This window comes from Lithobates pipiens, unplaced genomic scaffold (assembly GCF_037356315.1).
Source record: "Lithobates pipiens isolate NorthernLeopardFrog02 unplaced genomic scaffold, aLitPip1_a1.2 Scaffold_16, whole genome shotgun sequence".
NCBI lineage: Eukaryota > Metazoa > Chordata > Amphibia > Anura > Ranidae > Lithobates > Lithobates pipiens.
This window is the reverse complement of record NW_027507748.1, coordinates 594,357,705-594,363,638: the sequence shown is the minus strand read 5'-3', so window position 1 is coordinate 594,363,638 and position 5,934 is coordinate 594,357,705.

The window sequence follows — 5,934 nt, the reverse complement described above, 5'->3', positions numbered from 1 at the left end:
GCCAAAAGTCTGTTAGTAATTCTTCAAATATATGGACATACCAGCTTTTTTTTTTTTCCCCCCCTCTCAAAAGGGCAAGGCTGTTGCTTGGTTAAAAGTTAAATAGCCCCTCATAAGTACGCCTGAAGAATTTTTTTTTTTTTTGGCTCCCCACCCCCCCCCCCCCCCTTTTTTTTTGGTGGGGAAACTAGTGGCATAGAGAAATGGCGACAAGGAGGAGAGGGGAGGAACACGTTAGCCAGGAGAATGTTAGGACTCAATCACTGAGATCATCTAAAGATAAGGAGAAGGGGTCCCAACACAATGCAGTATCTGAGGCGGCAGCAAAGCTGGAAAGATACGCTCATACTCCAGACCACACCCCAACCAAGGGGGCCCAAACAAAAATATTATCTGACAGAAAGAGCCTAGGGCAGGTAACTATGACGGGGACAAAAAGCGTTACCAATAAGAACGCTGGGGCAATTGCAAGATCTGAAACAACCCCACTGCTGGCTCCCTTGGCAGAAGAAGGAGTTGGTGAACCAACGTTAAAAGAGGTGTTGGAAGCAGTTAACATTTGCAAACAATCACTGTCTGAATTATGTGACCAAAACAAAAAGGTATTAAAGAGGAAATGGTTATGATGCAGCAGGAACTTCAGAAAAACGGCTGACAGAATATCTGCAGCTGAAGGGAGAATCAGTCAGATTGAGGATGAGAAGTATCCATTAAATCATGAGGTTAAAGAGTTAAAAGCGCAAATGGGGAAATTTGAAGGAAAACTGGATGAAATGGAAAACAGACGCTGCAGGGATAATGTGAGGGTGGTAGGCCTCCCGGAAAAATGTGAAGGCACGGATCCAATCATATTTCTGGAGAAATGGCTTATTGATATGTTTGGAAGAGAAACTTTCACAACAATTTGCAATAGAGAGAGCACACAGAGTCCCGTTTAGAAAACCGTTACGGGGAGGACATCCTAGATCCAGGTTATTAAAATTCTTGAACTATAGAGATAAAGTAGCTCTACTTCATAAAGCCAGAGAGATGGGAAGCATTAATTATAAAGGGAGCAAAAATATATAGTTTTACTCTGACTTTTCGCCAGATCTGCAGAAGCGCAGAGCGGAATTTTTAGAAGCCAAGCGTAAACTTCAGGGACTGGAGGTCATATATGCCTTGTATCCAGCACGACTCTGTAGTAGCACTGGGAGACATTTTTGATTCCCCGGCAAGTGTGATAACTTGGGTGGAGGAAAAGGAAGTGAAATTCCTCTCCCACCCCCCCCCCCCCCTCTCTTTTTTTTGGGGGGGGGGGGGGGGGACATAAATATGCATGTGTATGAGGGAATGTGAGGATACGATGAGTTTAAAGTACTAAGTATAATAAATTTGTTTGGTGGGGGGTGGGCGACACAGTATAAAAGGGAATTAATGAATGCACAGGGTGTTATGTACTGGTCACAGGAAAAGCCCCTTGGGGTAACCTAGAATGGTATAGGGGGGGGGGGGGCTTAAGCAGTAAAAAAGGGTATAAGATGCAGGGTAATGGGGCATTTTGCACAAAAGTGGCTGATAAAATACCGTATATACTCGAGTATAGCCGACCCGAATATAAGCCGAGGCCCCCAATTTACCCCCAAAAAACTGGAAAAAATTATTGACTCGTGTATAAGCCGAGGGCGAGACATGCCTGTCCATCCCTGTGTGTGTCCATGCATCCGTGTGTGTGTGTGTGTGTCCATGCATCCGTGTGTGTGTGTGTGTGTGTCCATGCATCCGTGTGTGTGTGTGTGTGTCCATGCATCCGTGTGTGTGTGTGTGTGTGTCCATGCATCCGTGTGTGTGTGTGTGTGTCCATGCATCCGTGTGTGTGTGTGTGTCCATGCATCCGTGTGTGTGTGTGTCCATGCATCCGTGTGTGTGTCCGTCCAGCCTGCCTGTGTCCGTCCAGCCTGCGTCCATCCAGCCTGCGTCCATCCGGCCTGCGTCCATCCCGGCCTGCGTCCATCCCGGCCTGCGTCCATCCCGGCCCGAGCCGAGCCTCCGTCCTTCAGCTCTTCGTCGGCGGCCATTCTAGGATTCAAAAGCCGCGCCTCTGTCGGTGATAGGCGGAACACTCAATTTCCCACTGACTGCTGGGAAATTGAGTGTTCCGCCTATCGGATGTCCGTGATAGGCGGAACACTCAATTTCCCAGCAGTCAGTGGTCCGCCCATCATGGACGTCCGCTCATCCTCATACTACGGACGAGGATGAGAGGATGTCCGTGATAGGCGGAACACAGACTGCTGGGAAATTCAGTGTTCCGCCTATCACCGACGGAGGCGCGGCCTTTGAATCCTAGAATGGCCGCTGTCTGTCTGCTCGACACGCTGATCGGGCAGACAGACAGCGATGACTCGAGTATAAGCCGAGGGGGGCACTTTCAGCCTCAAAAAAGAGGCTGAAAATCTCAGCTTATACTCGAGTATATACGGTAGACTTAAAAATAAGACAGACACAGGATGAAAACACGAGTAGAGAGAAAACCTATGGGTTTTTTGTTTTTTTTTTTTTTTTTTTTTTTTGAGGGGGGGAGATTAACACAGGATACTACAGTGATATATAAAGGCTCACATAGGTATATAGAGATCTTTTGGTTTAAAGGGTGTTCCTCTCCTCCCCGAGGAGAAATTGTCAAAAGGAGGGAAGAACAAATAATTTTTTTCTCTCCACCCTCCTTCCTCAGCCCAAAGATGCCTTTCAAGGATACTACTATGCTGTTCGTAAGGGTAGGGGTATATCCGTTATCCTGGTGTTGATTGTTTAAGTTATGCAGACTAGAGTTCTGAATATTGGGTCATGGAATTTTTGAGGGTTGGGTTCACCTGTGAAAAGAGCAGCAGTGTTTGATGCCCTCGGAGAATGTGATGTACAGCTGATCTGCCTACAGGAGACGCATTTAACAGAAGAAACCAAGTTACAAAATCGAAGTAAGAAATATCAATATCAATTCCACTCAGTCCACACCTCCTATTCAAGAGGTGCGGCCATGTTGGTAAGGAAAGAAGTTGCGTTTATGTGTCGGCAGATCAGCATAGATAAAGAGGGGCGATATATTTTTTTGCAGTGTGTAATAGAGAACTGGGATTATATATTAGAAAAGTGTATATATTCCTCCTCCTTTTAAAGTTGGAAGTTCTTTACTGCCTATTGGAATTTATAGTGGGTAAATCTGGGATTCCAGTTATAGTAGTGGGGGGACTTTAATGAGGTTATCAATAAAAATCAGGACAGGTGTCCTTCAGGAAGCCATACGCAGCTGGGAGGCGAGAGCCGGCGGTCTCGGTTCTTGCAGGAAAGGGGGCTGTTTGACATGTGGAGGGTGAGGAACCCGAATGTACTGCAATACTCATGTTTTTCAAGCTCCTATTCCACTCTCAAGGATAGACCTGGCTTTAGGTAACGAGGAAGCAAACCGAGCAGTGAGGGATATAGTATATCAAGCTGGAGGAGTGTCTGACCACTCTCTAATGATAGTATCAGTAAACTTAGAGGGAAAAGAACTCCCAGATTATGGAAAATGAACCCAGTTTGGTTCGAGGTAATTGGCAAACCGGATGAGGTACTACTTAAGTTAGAAGAGTTTGTCGAGGTCAATAAAGACACCGCAGTAAGAGGAGTGATTTGGGATGCTTTAAAAAGCTCATCTTAGGGGAATTCTCATTCAACAACAGGTAGCGAAAATTAAGAAAAATATCAAAGGAATGGGAGAATAGGTGTTAAAAGGGAAGTAATGGAAGCTGAAAGATTATATGTGGAAAAACCCCACTATAGAGAAAATATATGGTTGGAAAAACAGGAATATAAAGCAGTGATTACCAGGAAAACAGAATAAAAGATTGTTTCAGAAACAAAATTGCCTATGGGGAGGGGGAAAGAGTTGGGAGGATGCTGGCACATTTGGTGAGGACCAATTCCTCGCCGTCCGCTGACTCCGCGATCAGGATGGAGAATGGAGAAATTACAACACAGGGTTCTGTGATAGATACTTTTAGAGTACATTATGAGAAGCTGTATAGCTCGCAGGGGCGGCGAAGGACGAGGAAACTGAGACGTTTTTTTAAAAATATCAAAATTCCATCCCTCACCGAAGAGAAAGGAATAATGGAGGCCCCATTAACACTAGAGGAACTTCAATCTGCGGTGGCAGAAATGGCTAATCAGAAATCCTCAGGCCCTGATGGTCTGCCAGTGGAAACTTACAAGTACTATGGAAAAATTTTGCTCCCAGAGCTCCTCAAAGTATTAAACTGGGCAAGGGAGGCTACCTAAATCAATGACCGAAACAACCATAATTGTCCTGCACAAGGAGGGGGGGGGGGGGGGGGAGGGGGAAGGATCCATTGGATACGAAATCCTACCGACCCATCTCTCTTCTGTGTTAGCAGCCAGATTGAATAAAATTATCACAAGACTTGTACATCCCGATCAAACGGGATTTATTCCCGGTAGATCCACCAGCATGAATGTTAGGAGGCTATATCTTAACTTACCAACAGTAAATGCAGGGAAAAGAGCAGTCATGGCTTTAGATGTGGGCAAAGCCTTTGATAGCTTAGAATGGGGATACATATGGCGAACACTGGGGTGCATTTGGTTTTGGGTCTATGTTTATTGCCTGGGTAAAAACCTTATACAATGGCCCCAGTGCCCGAGTTAGGGTCAATAATGAGTATTCAGACAAGTTTCTACTAGAGAGGGGAACAAGACAGGGGTGTCCATTGTCACCCCTGATCTTTGCTCTAGCAATGAAACCATTAGCCATCGCAATTAGGTCAAATATTAATATGGAAGGCTTCCAGAGAACATCGGGAGAGGAGAAAATTGCATTGTATGCAGATGATGTTCTCTTTCTGGGGGGACACAGCAGTCCCTCAGACAGGGGGATGAGTTTCTTGGCCGACTTTGGTAGATTTACGGGACTGGTCATAAATTGGAAAAATCCGCCCTGATGCTGCTGGACCCATTAAGGAACCAAGGTTTGTTGGTGGTTCCGCAGATGAAGGTGGTTGAACAATTAAAATATCTAGGGATAATTATTAAAAAAGATCCTAACAAGTATATTAGTGATAATATAGTTCCATTGGTAGCCAAATTTAAAAGCAAAATTGAAATATGGAAGAAGCTCCCATTATTGGTTGCAGGCAGGTTTAACCTGATTAAAAATGTTATGGATGCCTCAGTTGTTATATTTGTTGCATAATTCCCCGATATGGGTAGACAAAAAAAATGGTTTAAGAAAATTGAAGAATTAATTTAGAGAACTTATATGGAGAGGGAGGGTGCCAAGGATTAGTTTACAGTCATTACAGCTACCAACCAGGAAAGGAGGGATGGCAGTGCTCCATCCAAGGAGTTATTTTTTTTAGCAGCCCAACTGCAACATCTGGGGATAAGCAAGGTTGGAGAAGGAGGAATAAATGAGGTACTAATCACAGCAGGGACACCCATAAGACAATAGTAGAGGCACTGGAGGCAAATTCATTTCTTCATAGAATACCACAAAAAAACTGGCCCTAAGAGTCTGGAAGGCAGTAAAAGGGTTAGGAGGCCTGACCAAATATACCCCATTATGGAACAATCAGAATTTGTCAGAACTGGAACTGATTGGAAGATATAAAGATGGCCAGCGTCCCTGTGCATGCCTGCTGGACCATGAGTCAGCAGTAATATGCACCTTACCGCTGATTGCCCTGTCCAGCGAGGCCAAGACATTGCCTTCCACATGTCAGTAGAGAGCTGGAATCATCTTCCATGAGATAAAGTGGCGTTTGGGAACCTGCACATTGCACAAACTCACAGAAGGGGGTCGAGTCTTCCAACTGAAAAGGCAGCAGTTGAAGTGCTAGCAATTTACCTAGCATTCAACAGTTGGGTATGTGGATGGCTGGAAGGGAACTTCTATCT